The sequence below is a fragment of the Leguminivora glycinivorella genome, chromosome 4 (genome assembly GCF_023078275.1).
Source record: "Leguminivora glycinivorella isolate SPB_JAAS2020 chromosome 4, LegGlyc_1.1, whole genome shotgun sequence".
Lineage (NCBI taxonomy): Eukaryota > Metazoa > Arthropoda > Insecta > Lepidoptera > Tortricidae > Leguminivora > Leguminivora glycinivorella.
In genome coordinates, this window is record NC_062974.1 from 20,858,758 (window position 1) to 20,873,072 (window position 14,315).

Sequence of the window (14,315 nt, forward strand, 5' to 3'; positions counted from 1 at the left end):
TGCCGAAAACGGAATAGAACCGTTAAAACTTCGTTTTTTCCAACTGTGCACTACTTATTATAGGATAATTTTCAAGTAGGTACTTATAGGTAATACTTTATTTGTATGAGGTTGTTTTGTTTACAAATTGAATCGAAGTCTAATTCATAAAACTTACAACTTAACATCACCCACTCAGCTATAGCATACTTAAATAGGTAATCCTATTTTGATTGCATATTCATTTTTAAAATCATTTTATCACCGCTTCCTCCTCACATGCTCCTTAACATTTAATCTCCCCGCAATCGTAATTCCAGCACACCCGGCCTGCACGCCGTTCGGATGCACTGCACACTGCAGCCAAAGTGCACTCCGCTGATTGCGCGGGCCATTTGCATCTGCAGCACCGTATTGGCAGTCTTCTACACACCATTTCTTAAGTAAGGAAAACCTACGAGAAGTATATAGGCTGTATCAGCTGTATGTAGTATGTATTACGAATGCAGAAAGACTTACGTATGAACAAGTATACCTACCTAAATAAGTAACTTTTAGATTAACTTACGTTTAACGGCGCTGTTATTCTGATGTATTTGGTGATAGTTCAGAATAATAATATTTAGTATGAAGAAAATTTGTCCTAATGAAATTCCGCAAAATGGCTCGTACCTAGTCATATATTTCAATTCAGGCTTGAATTTTCTAGTTCTTTAATACCTAATTCTCACCAGGAAAATTTTTAAATTTACAATATGTAGGTACTAGGCAGTTCAAATTGTCATGCCACGAACGATTAGTATTCTAAAACTGCAGGCACTTTAACGACTATCCAGTACGATAAATACTAAACAAACGTGTTCTCCCTAAAATGCCGTGTTTCAAACGTTTTTTGTCCGCAATTCGCCCGTCACGTCACAGCACGTGACTTGACCTGGGGTATTATTCCAACGCTTAGGTGGAGTAGGCGAGCTAAAGGTTCAGAAGAACCAGTATTTTGACTACCATTCTATACTCGATGCCAGTTAGCTTGTCAATACCGGACAGTGACCACACTTCCATCCCGAAATCGACATTTGTTAAGATAAGTCACCATTTCTATGAGAAAGGGTCTCAAAACTGTAACTGTAAGTGTATCTTGGCACGGGGTTGTGTGAAAGGGTGCTGTGTACAGTTGTGCACTCTGATTTGATCTAAAACACGGTGGCAGTTTCATTGCTCTGTGTTGTTTCCCTAAACTTTTACATCCTCGCTAAAAATGTCTCTCCGATACCGGTCTACCTAATCACATTTAATTTCCGTAATATGAACCGTTCCGTGTCTATCAATAGTATCAATTATATTTTTTCACTTTACTAATAAAGGTCGCATGCTATTTTTAAGGATGTAGAAGCATTTTACCAAATTACTATAAAATTTAGCCAGTATTTCCCTTTCTAAGATTTAAAACTCTACAACTGTAAAATTCAACAAGACCATGCGTTATGCTGTAGCTGTTCTCTTGTATATTATAATTTATTTATTTATTTGAAAACATATTTCAATGACATTATAGATAAATCCAATGCGTCATGAAACTTACAAAAAAAAAACAGTAAATAAGAACATGAAGAAAAACAAACAATAAAAATTTACAACTAAACAATTGATTTGGGCGATGACGTAACAGCGTGGCTCCGTTGCGTCGTTTACCCCGGTGTAGGATTCGGCAGGTTGCCCCGGAACCGCCGAAAAACCACACCTTTCGGCCAGAAGTCTGCGCTCGCGATGGTGTCCTGCAGCGGCCGCGGCACGCGCTCAACGAACGAGCTGAAGTGCACGTAGTGACGCGACTGCAGCTGTTGCACCCTCAGCGTGTAGCCAGTCTTCCGGCGAACGTAGTCCACCACCTCGTCTGCCACGGCGGAGTAGTGCAGGCGAGACACATACAGCGCCCTACTCGGTGTTGCGACCCGTAGACCAGAATTAACCGGCTCTGCAGTGCCACACACAGTCTTTCGAGGCGCCCTACGTGTCTTGTTTTTTCTTTCCACCGGTGTGAATCCCTCCTTATCCACACTGACGCTGGAGGACTTCTTGAGTGGGGCCCGTTCATCACGCACCTTAGTAGGTGCCTTGACCCGGTCAGCTGCTGAGGCTGACCCACAACATCAGCATAAGCACGCTGACGTAGTGTCGAGTTTATAATATTGTCGAGTTTGTAATATTCTTCTGTGGTTATGCTGGTGGTGCCTCGAGAAACTTACTAATCGGCGCCCGCGCATCGAGAATACGACTTGTACCAGGAACCGCAGCTGTCACTCAAATACGAGGAAACTCGACCCGTAATCCATACGTCTTGGCGTAATCAAAACTTACATGTATACCTGCGTTGTAAAAACTTCGGTTAGACGTGGACATGACGGTTTCAAAAGATCTATCATGCCGAACTTACGATTTAGTAGGTAAGTATGTAGCAAGTTATGAAAAGCACAACATTAAATGAGGCATGCGCCTCACTTGTTTGCTTGGCGCCGATGAACGCTTTGCAAGTTTTTAGAAATTGTAAAAAGTTTAAGAAAAGTTGGGTTAGTATACCTATGTTAAAATGACGTCATCAGCTAACATTAAGTAAAAGTCATCTCAACTCAAGAGCTGTCAAATAACAAATTAGCTTACGCATGTGCCGTCAATCGTGACTGGTTTGTATGAGCTATACCTACCTACTAAGTAACACTTGATAATTATCGATTAAATAAACAATTTAGTTCATATGCTTCAATTATAAATCCAATTACTCGGCCGTTGCTAAGTGGAAGAGGCAATGAGCAACAACAAACAGAATCAGTCAAGCTTCGACCGTCAATATAATAACTCTTCGGTAATCACAGTCGTGTTCAATAAAAAATAAATAATCATAACAAATAAACAAGGGCCTTAATCATCTCGTGTCAGATTGAAAAGTGGGGTGACCGTGAAATCTTGTTATGTGGGATAATCTCTGTTGACTTGTTGCCCCGCTTGCTGTTCGTTGCTTGAGTATATTAAGTTTAAGTAATCGTATAAATTCACTTGTATATTTGTCCCAGCGTTTATTTTCAAACATTACTTATAAGGCTGTCTATATATTACATAGATACAAATATTCACTGATACGACGATATTGACGACGTCTTTGCAAAAAGTATAACTTAATTTGATATTAACAATATATTATAGGAATTATTAATGAAATAAAGAAATGATTATAACTTATGGGAAAACTATGTTCCAATGTACTTTTCAATACAAGTTATGCCACTAAAGATGACATAGTTGTGCTTGCTGGTTGTGTAACATGGCAAACCTGCATGTTGCAGTCGCCGCGCGCACTGGCCGCTAAGAAGAAAAAGTACGGCCATATCACGCGTCTTTTGTTTTTTTGCACAAAATTTTCTCTGCCGGGGAAGGCTAATATGCATTTCAAGTGCAATTTATTTAATTGTATTTAAAACTTTTGAAATACTTCTATTGTAAAAACAGTGTGTTTGTGTTGGGCTGCCTCTTATGCAGGTATTTATAGTTGTATAATATGTGTAAATAGTTCTAAGTTTATTCGTTTAATGTTGAAACCTAATCCAAGTCTTATTGTACGTCACTGTGCGAAAGCGAATAAGGCTTGGGCTAGGTTCCGACTGCAGATCTAAGCACGCACGATTGTTGCAGCCCTTTCTTCTACTTTAAAATTTAAGAAGAACTTTGCTGAACGTCGCTGCTTATACTACTTACTCAGCGCTGGAACATCTTCAGCTTGGTTTCTGTACAACTCGCGCAGTGGCACCCGCGGACAGACCACGTAAACCACGTTATGCGGCTCGACGAAGACCAGCCTAAGGAACGTAGAGGCCAGTGACGATCTTTTACTTCTAAATACCTACTCGCGTACTGACAGATAGTACCCACTTTATTGTATATATTAGTTTTTATATTATATTGTTTACTGCAAGAACCTTCGTTCAATTTCTCCGCTGCTAGTCGGCTACAGTTGTAAGTTTTCACCAGTTTGAACTACAATAAAATAACCAATAGACCAAAAGATTTCCTTACTTCAATGACGATGTTTGTGGTTGATGAAATTGATTTATTTACAAGAGCTCCATAGAGCTGATGGCCTAGCGGTAAGAGCGTGCGACTTTCAATCCGGAGGTCGCGGTTTCGAACCCCGCCGGCTCGTGCCGATGAGTATTTCAGAACTTATTTGCGAAATGACATTTGATATTTACCAGTCGCTTTTCGGTGAAGGAAAACATCGTGAGAAAACCAGACTAATTCCAATAAGGCCTAGTTACCCTTTTGGGTTGGAGGGTCAGATGGCAGTCGCATTCGTTAAAGTAGTGCCCACGCCAAATCTTGGGATTAGTTGCCAAAGCGGACCCCAAGTTCCCATGAGCTGTAGCAAATGCCGGGATAACGCGAGGAGTTTATAGTTCTTTAAGACTGTCCCGTGATGTCAGTTCGCATGGTCACCCGAAGGTGGCACTCTGCTGGAGTTGCATCAGGCTCGAATATTTTAAATGAACGTTCCGTTAAGTGTTTGTGTTGTGCTTTTCATAACTCTTTAACTTTCTTTATAATTACTAAGCTGGAAATGATTGGTTATGTTGTCAAGCCAAGTTTGACGTTTAATTTTAAATATCTGGGCGACCGAGCTTCGCTCGGTTCTATTTTAATATATCACGTCTTTAGATAAAAAAAAACTCTTATAAATACAAAAACAAAAAAAAGACAAAAAACAAAAACTTAATTTCTGACCGGGATTCGAAACCCTGACACCTACGATCTATCTGCGTACATTAGACCGACCTCGTGCGACTGAGCTAAGCGGAATCGATGCGCGCGCGGCGAAATTAAGGACCATATTTTATGTTTACAAATGCGAAAGAAAAACTCATGAAAACTCGAAAATTCGCGTTTTCCGGGATCTAAGGCTACGCTAGATCGATTTTTCACCCCCGAAAACCCCCACAAAACAAATTTCAGCGAAATCGTTAGAGCGGTTTCCAAGATCGTCGGTATATATAAATAAATAAATAAATAAATAAATAAATAAATAAATAAATATACAAGAATTGCTCGTTTAATAGTATAAGATATGTTTAACAGGGTTTCTTGAAAGGATATTAGGGTGCGTAGCCGAATAGCACAAGCGCTCACGAAACGCTCACGAAACGAAACGCTAGTAGATATCTATCTCTATCGCTCTTGCGTATTGGCGCGACAGAGCCACACTACCTTTCGCGGCGTTTCGTTTTCGTTTCGCGTCGGAGAAATGCCATTCGGCTACGGGGCCAGATCACATCCCTGTAACTAGGGATCTGAATAATTTCATTTTATGAAGAGTAACTATACCTATATAAACTTTTTTTAATTCAAAAATGCTAACTTATTTACAAATACCGTGAATTAGTTGACCGCCAAACATTAAAAAAAAACTGTCAATCTGCAGTGTCATATTATGTCATAATAACTATATCGATTTAAAGATGGTTTAAAGAAACAGCACATACAAAGTTCCTTTTTCTTCCAAATAATTAAACTTATGTTGTAAAAGTGTATTGTAAAAGTAAAAATATGTACCTACTTCTTCGGGATGCGCCGGAAAGAAGCAAAAACCAAAACGGTAAGTCAAATAATTTCAATATGATTAGTTTATTAGTAATAACAATATTCTAATCTTTCTGGTTTAACCCATTGGTTGACTGGTAGAGAATGCCTTGAGGCATTAAGTCCGCCATTTGTACCTTATTTTGTTGTGCAATAAAGATTAAATAAATAAATAAATAAATAAATATTCAAGCCAAACTATTTCATTTCGAATTGTTATAACAATATCCACTAAAACTTCACCACAATCCTATAATCCATCAAAACAAGTGTCACTCTGGACAAACCAAAAGTAGTATATAAGTCTCACTGCCAACTGAGAAACATTGAATAATTAATTATTAACCTCCCTAGCCAAAGAACCTTGCTCACATAAATCTGAAATTTTAAGACAAGGGGAACACCACCTGCGCTGAAAAGGTGCAAGTGCACTTCATTTACCCACCTCTTTTACTCCCCCACACAATCATTTCATCCCTTTAAGCGTATAAACTTAAAGGTGTGTTTTCAATGTCTATGGAATATTCTGACCGCATTAGTAAGGTGGGAAGCAATGAAACCGGTTGCTTAGTTTATGAAACAGGAATGATAAGGGCTAATACAGATATGGCAGATAATCCGCTGAATGGAATAGGCACCTGGTGCCGGCACTTACTGGTTGTTTAATTATCTGTGCTGACGGTGAAAGATCATATATAAAGTAGGTATCCCTATGCATGGTATCAGCAATTTAGTATTTGCAAAAACCTTGATGCAGAATTTTTCTTTTCGTTTATCTAGTTTTCCGTAAAACGATTTGTTTTCAAGGGTTGTCAAACTTTAAGAAAAACGGGAATAAATGCAAAAGAAATTACCGGGTACATATAAGAAATGCAAGGGTGTGAATGGTATAGCCAATATGTGAACGTTTAGGATGGCATGAAGAGCAGCATAAATGTTAATGGTTCTTTATGTGGTTCATCACTTGCAATCAGATGACCACTGCTGCCCCTCTAGCACAACTTGCTTGTCGCGCGCGAGTCCATACTTGAAGTCGCGCTTGATGTGTGAACTCGCGCGCGACAAAGCAAGTTGTGCTAAGGGGTCTGGATTAGACAAGGAAGAAGCAAAATATTTTTATCGAGGCAGGACGTTTTCTTAAGTACGTACTTAAAAAGATTATTTAATATAATTACAGAACAAATATTTTAAAAATTATCAACCCCTAATAATACGTTGATTCAGGGGAGATAATGTAAAAATAAATGGGAGTAATATTATAACTTCAAAAATTACTAAAATTAAACACAAGATTCCACCTCTGCGTAAGGCCGCGAATCCATTACTTGATAGCAGACGGCTGTTACCATAAATTCTAATCACAATTTTGGCGGGAAAGAAAAATATGACAGTAATAAGAAAATATAGCGCATACAAACGAGTCAGTGAAGACCAAGTTGGCGTAAGTATAATGGTGAATATTTGGGCGTTAGGAGAAAAATACTGGGTTTACAGACCAATTTTATTGCGGAAAAGTTTTCCGGTTTTACTTTGGCTGGATAAAATAAATAAGTAGGTAGCTATTTTGGGCCGATATTTACATTTTTGTTTTAATTTCGAGACAATTTAGCTAATTTGATGCGCTTATTCTTATTAGATACAACACTGTTCCTTGGCTTAACATTGGACAAAAATCTACAATGGAGTCCTCATATAAGGAAACTAGCAAGCAAATTAAGTTCAGCCGCATACGCCGTTAGGAGAATCAGGCAACTGACTAATGTTGAGACAGCTCGCCTAGTGTATCATAGTTATTTTCACAGTGTAATGTCATACGGTATTCTGGTTTGGGGCAAAGCAGCTGACATACAGACTATCTTTGTATTACAAAAGAGAGCCATTCGTTCTATTTACAACTTAGGAACACGTGAATCAGTAAGAGAACTCTTCAAAGAAATTAATATCTTAACTGTAGCTTCCCAATACATTTATGATAGTATAATTTATGTTGTTAAGAATTTAGACTGTTTCACTAAGAATTCTGATATCCATAATTATAACACTAGAAACAAAAATAAGCTTGCCATAAAGAAGTTTCGTGTCCGTAAAGTACAGAAGTCATTTGTTGGGCAATGCATTCATTTTTATAATAAGTTACCTGACACTGCTTTGAGATTACCCCTCCCAGCTCTTAAGAACTACTTAAAAAAATCATTGATGTTAAAGGCTTATTACAGAGTCGAGGACTATTTGACAGACAAACATGCATGGCCCGAACCAGAAACTACAATAATTTTTAAGAAAAAAAAAACCGTCGCCTTTCGGGTTCTGGTGAAAGCTACTTGCGAATGTTGGATTATGTAGAAATGTGTAAGTATTTTTTAAAACTGCTTTTAATGCTTTAATTATTAGATGGAAACACAAATGAATATACGTATAACGTTAAGGTTTGAGGAGTTTCCTCAATTCCTCATGAATCCGATTATATTATAAGAAATCGAAGCTTGACAAACTTTGACTTCAAAACATATGCTTAACAAACATAACTAAATAAATGTCACTGTTCTGAACTTAAATGCATGCTTTTCTTACAAAAATACCAAAGTCACTATGAGTGTGCCGTTCAGGTTTGAGGAGTTTGGTTCTGGCCATCATCAGCAGTTCCACTGCACCAAATGTCACTGTTCTGGACGAAAGTGCATGCTGTTCTTATAAAAATACCAAAGTCACTATAAGTATGCCGTTCAGATTTGAGGAGTTCGGTTCTGACCATCATCAGAAATTCCACTGCACCAAATGTCACTGTTCTGGATGAAAGTGCATGCTGTTCTTATAAAAATGGCAAAGTCACTATAAGCGTGCCGTTCAGATTTGAGGAGTTTGGTTCTGGCCATCATCAGCAGTTCCACTGCACCAAATGTCACTGTTCTGAACGAAAGTGCATGATGTTCTTATAAAAATACCAAAGTCACTATAAGCGTGCCGTTCAGATTTGAGGAGTTCGGTTCTGACCATCATCAGAAATTCCACTGCACCAAATGTCACTGTTCTGTACGAAAGTGCATGCTGTTCGTATAAAAATACCCAAGTCACTATAAGCGTGCCGTTCAGATTTGAAGAGTTCCGTTCTGGCCATCATCAGCAGTTCCACTGCACCAAATGTCACTGTTCCGTACCTAAATGCATGCTGTTCCTTTATTAACACAAAAATCACCATATGTATGCCTTTCAGATTTGAGGAGTTCCCTCGATTTCTCCAGGATCCCATCATCAGAACTGGGTTCTGAGAAAAATGGGACCAATCTGTATGTATATACATTCAATCAAAAAAAAAATTTTCAAAATCGGTCCAGGAACGACGGAGATATCGAGGAACAAACATAAAAAATAAAAAAATAAAAAAACATACAGACGACTTGATAACCGTCCTTCTTGAGATATGAGGCGACGGTTAAAAAACGAATAGCAATTAAAATAATTGTATTATGTATAGAGGACACAGTTCAGATAAGAAAGCACATCAAATATTTTATATTTTATGTTGTGTAGGTAAATTACATATTTAATGATATTGAGATTCATATCATCTTTTTCTTCTGTGACAATTTGATATGTTTTCTCTGAAGAAGAACGACGTATTATTAAGCAATAATATAATTTATTGAAATTAATTTCCATAGAGTACCTAGTCTGTTCATATTCTTTGATGAATACTTTTGCATGTTAAATTGTATCTTGTAATTTAATGCATGTTAGTTATAAGATGTAATGTTTTGAAAAGAAGTTGCCCGCCGAGTTTCTTGCCGGTCCCATAGTGGATACCCCCCTCCCAACTGAGGGGGGACTGAAATCTTCTCGAGGCTGAGGCGTAGGGTTAGAGCCGGCGTAGCTTTATTTGACGTTCATATGCGCATTGTAATATGCCTACTTGAAAAATAAATATTTCATTTTCATTTTCATTTTCATTTTCATTATTCTGCACTGGACGATATAAATATACGTACCTAATCAGAATTTGTCGACCATACCATGCGTTTCTGCAATTAATAGTTCTTAGTTAATGTTGAACATACTTATAGTTCTTAGTTAATGTGTTAATGTTGAACATACTATGGATTCTTCCTATTTATATTTTATCCACTAAATCGTATAAATGTAAAAAACTACTGTAAATGAAAATAAATTAGAAGGTTTTAATATGCGAGAATTTCTTTCATTGAATAGATTAACTCGAAACCTATTCATCATTCTCTATGCCCCACAACACAATGAAGCAGCACTATTTTGGCAATATTCTGATGTTTATCTCCATTCGTGAGTGCGACATATTCTCCGAATGAGCACCTGCGTCACCCTTACAACTCTTACCAGGGCAAGTCAAAAGGACATATCTTTCTCTGGACTTCTATGGCCTATACCCTCTTTTTAAAAAGATCGGACAATCGATCCTAACTACCCTGTCTTATAGTGATGAAATTTTCTAAAGCGATTGCAGAGATAAGTTTGAAAGCATGATTTAGGATACTTTTGGTTAAATTGAGCACTTTATCTGATATTTAGTAGGATACGATTCGTGGAAGTGGTCGATTAACCCCCGGTTTTCTTTTTTTCCACCCCAACGCTAAGTTACATTAAAACATTGATGCTTCTTTTAAAAATATCGAATCCATAAAGTGCTATGATTAATTACTCGCCACGTGCCATCTGTAGAGGTTTTCTATCCATTGCGTTGGATGTGACAACCCTAGCAGGGGTCAGCGGAAAAAATAACAAATAAAACAAACATTCACTGTTATGAATTATGAGTTATGACGGATCATCATCATCCTCCTTGCGTTATCCCGGCATTTGCCACGGCTCATGGGAGCCTGGGGTCCGCTTTGACAACTAATCCCAAGATTTGGCGTAGGCACTAGTTTTACGAAGTTATGACGGATGTTTTTGCAAAAGTGTGTAAAGTGATTTTGCGAGGCTGATGGTGCCCTGAGAAGCTGTTATTATCTTTAAAATACGCTTTTCAGTTCGACATGCCTTATGAGCTCAAGATATTAAAAATCTTATTGAAATTCAAATTCTCGGATAAAATAGGGCACAGTCATGCCCTGGTTTCGGTTACCCTTATTGGCCATAGCCCATAATAAATGATAAGTACAATAATATTAAAATGACCACTTTTTAAGCTTATTGTCATCCTACTTGCGTTATCCCTCATGAGGGTCTGGCACTAGTTTTATGAAAGCGACTGTAATTTGACCTTCCAATCGAAGGAAGGAATATATAGGTCTTATTGGGATTAGTCCGGTACAATGTATTCCTTCACTGAAAAGCGACTGGCATGCTCTTACCGCTAGGAGCTAGCACAGTATAAGGACGACTCAGTAGGTAATCTCCGGCAGCGGCGACGCGATCGGTATTTGGCTCTCTCGCACGCGCCGCGCGCGACGCGACACGTCAGCGCGACCCGTACTAACGCGACCGGCATCCTCCGAGTTCGCATGTACTCGCTGCACCTTGCTGCGTGCGAGCGCTACTCAAAGACAAACCTCGCAGCCCAAAATTTGTTAGAAGAGTTATTACTGCTTTTCTACTGTGGCGCTAGGCCACCAGCGCTTCCTCCTTTTTAATCTTATGATATGAATAAATGAAGTACTTTACTTTATGTATCATAAAGTTACGACACTAAACGATGAATCTGAAAAGTGGATAACATTCTATGATTTAATAAAATAACCTGATATTTGATTTATAAACTTGCTGACGATTTTTTGATCAACGTTTTCCCTTAAAGGAACGTTGTAATCCTAACATATTAAATTCATGTTTTGTTTTATTGAACACCTTTGGCGTACCTATTCATGCTTTTCATGATCAATATGAGCCTGCATGACTCCCCAACTTAACCTCAATACGCGGCCATTTGTGACGCGGCGTTCTGCATTCAAATCGCAAAAGCCATGATATGATACAAACGAGCCGGTAAGCTAAACTGTCGCGATGGATCAGGGCTGGCACAAACAATTCAGGATTTTTTCAAAATGTTATTCTTGTAATGTATACTTTATATACTTATGTAAATAAACATAATATATGAATATTTTGATTCAATTTAAGTACTTTACAATATGAATAGATATGTGGGTGTAAGGTAAGTAACGGAAAAAAGCGCCCCGCCTTCCCTCTATACCTCCCGTTAAAGAGGCATCGGACGCCCTTTGCTAACGTGGTGAAAGTTGAATATACCCCTACCCGTCAAATCAAGACAGGCAGTCTTAGTAATAGATATAGATATTCGGTAGGACGAAGGTTTCTTTTAAAACAGTCGTCCGTTCAGTGACATGGCAACCACATTTTCTGCTCCATAATATGTATGAGCTTACCTAAGCAGTAGTATTGTGGGCCGATGTTTGTGCCAACCCTGGCGCGCCCCGTGACTGGCATGACTCAGCAAACTACAGTTGTACAAAACTACCCTTACCCCAGTTAGCAATGTCGCAGCGATACGAGTAGACAGATAATTATCACTAGAGGCACTGGATGGGAGGCTTATTTTAACTCACTAAATCTATTTATTTTGAAATTGGAGAGAAATTCAAAAAGTGTCTAATTGCAAAGTTTGAAATGGCATTTTGATGCCGTCAAGTCTGCAAATCTGCTTTCAATTCATACCTATAAATTTTTGCCCATTAGTTGATGTTCTCACATACTTCTATTTGCAGTAATAAAATGTTATATATTTAAAAATGAAATAAATACGTATATGAATATATTTATACGTTTTTATGAATAAGCCCTTTCCTTTCGAGTGTTCTTAGAAAACATGTTTTAAGTAATATCTATCCATACACAGGTACTCTGTCATACCTACGCCAGACAGGCAAGCATGGTCGCGTGATAAACGATATAATAACCTCAGGCCGTCCTTTTCGCCCTATTTGTAGGTGCGATAGAGACGCCCGATGCGATAAAGTCTATCGAACTATGCTACGCCCGCAGGTAGATATTATATTCCAACTTTTTAAGTCAATAAGATAACCCTTCATACCTAAACCGTCCAGCTTCCTTATCTCTTCTCCTTTCGTCTTTATTGACTCAACAAGGCTGCTATACTTGAGGAACGTCCTCAGTAAATAATCTAATGCTACATTTTTTGCGACAAAAGATCGTTGTCGAGGGACGGCGGACAACTGTGTCAATAATAGTGGGCAAACAGACCGCCTTGTTTAGCCTGTATGATAAATAAACATGCTGTTCACTACTGGCCCCAATTTGTGGTTAACTTGTAACGATGTACATATTTTAAACTAAGTAAATACTTACATTTATTTATTTTCAGCAACTCTTGAAACATGTAAGAAAAATTAAATGACAGATAAAATAGTTAATGATCATTTACACGTAAATTATAATACTAGCCAGGTCAAGACATCAAGTTAAAATTTGCATGAAATTACTTTGCACTCTTGTGGATAAAATGCAATTTTGCTATCTGTTTTCGAATAGCAAAGTAAGCCTTTACCTGTTGGTGTGGTGAAAAATCTTATTAACTCTAGACACATGTAACAAAGTAGGTAGGTATCAAAGACATACTCGTTGTAAAATTTGCAGTCATGCATTATAAACAGACATTATTTCAAGAAAACTTTTACTGTTTCTCGAACTGATACTTCATTTATTTAGGAGGTCAAAACCAACTTGATTTATTGTTTATCAACTTGAGTTTTTCAGTATAAGTAAATGATTTTACAGAGACATTACAAAGGTGCTGAAAATATATCATCATTTGACAATTTGATATGGTAAGCTTGTATTGTCAATACAGCTTACCAAAAGCTTACACTACAACTCCAAAAAAAAGCAGATGGTTAAAGATAATCACAACCCTTTATTTAAAACCAGTAGCCCCATGATGACATAAATAAACAAACAAAATTATCACCCCACAGACACAGACACATTTGTATAGTTATTACAAATGACATTTAAATAACAAACATGCCGCCTAAAACTATCAACTATTACTAGTATTATAGAGTTTAAGTTCTTTGGAATATGATTGATAATTTCTTTTTAGGTGGTGTAGTAATTAGTTTATTAATCAGTAAACAATCGATCAACTACAGCAGTACGCGCAGGCGCCGGTTCAACGCTAACACGTAAACAAACATAGGATTATGATTATACGGCGTTCGATTATCTATGTCATCCATCATCGTACGATGGAATTAATCAAAGTTGTTGAAGTTATAAGAAGTTGACGGACGACATTTTATGAATGTAGTGATGGGAAAAATAAAAGACTGTCAATTTTTGAGGTCAAAAGTAAAGCTTGTTAAACTTTAAAAATGCTTAGGTACTCAAAACCTTCAATATACCTACCGTATAGTTCGTATTTAGACCGCTATTTGAATTTTCACTGTACTGTGCTATAAAAAATGTCACATAAATAAATAATATATCCGAGGGAGATCTCGACACTTTTTTAATTTAATTATGTAAGATTGACCTATGAATTATATCGTCTTTAAGAACCAAAAAAAAGCATGTTGACATCACAATTCACAAGGAAGCAATATTTTGCAGTACCCGCGTCACGAGCATTTAGTATTACCTACGAACCCTAAAGTTTTAAGCCTTTATTATTCGAAAGCCATTATTCATGTCTTGTAGCTTACAAGCTACAAGTTATGAATAATTTTACTGACTGACTGAGCTTTAAGCTCAGAGCTTAAGTCACA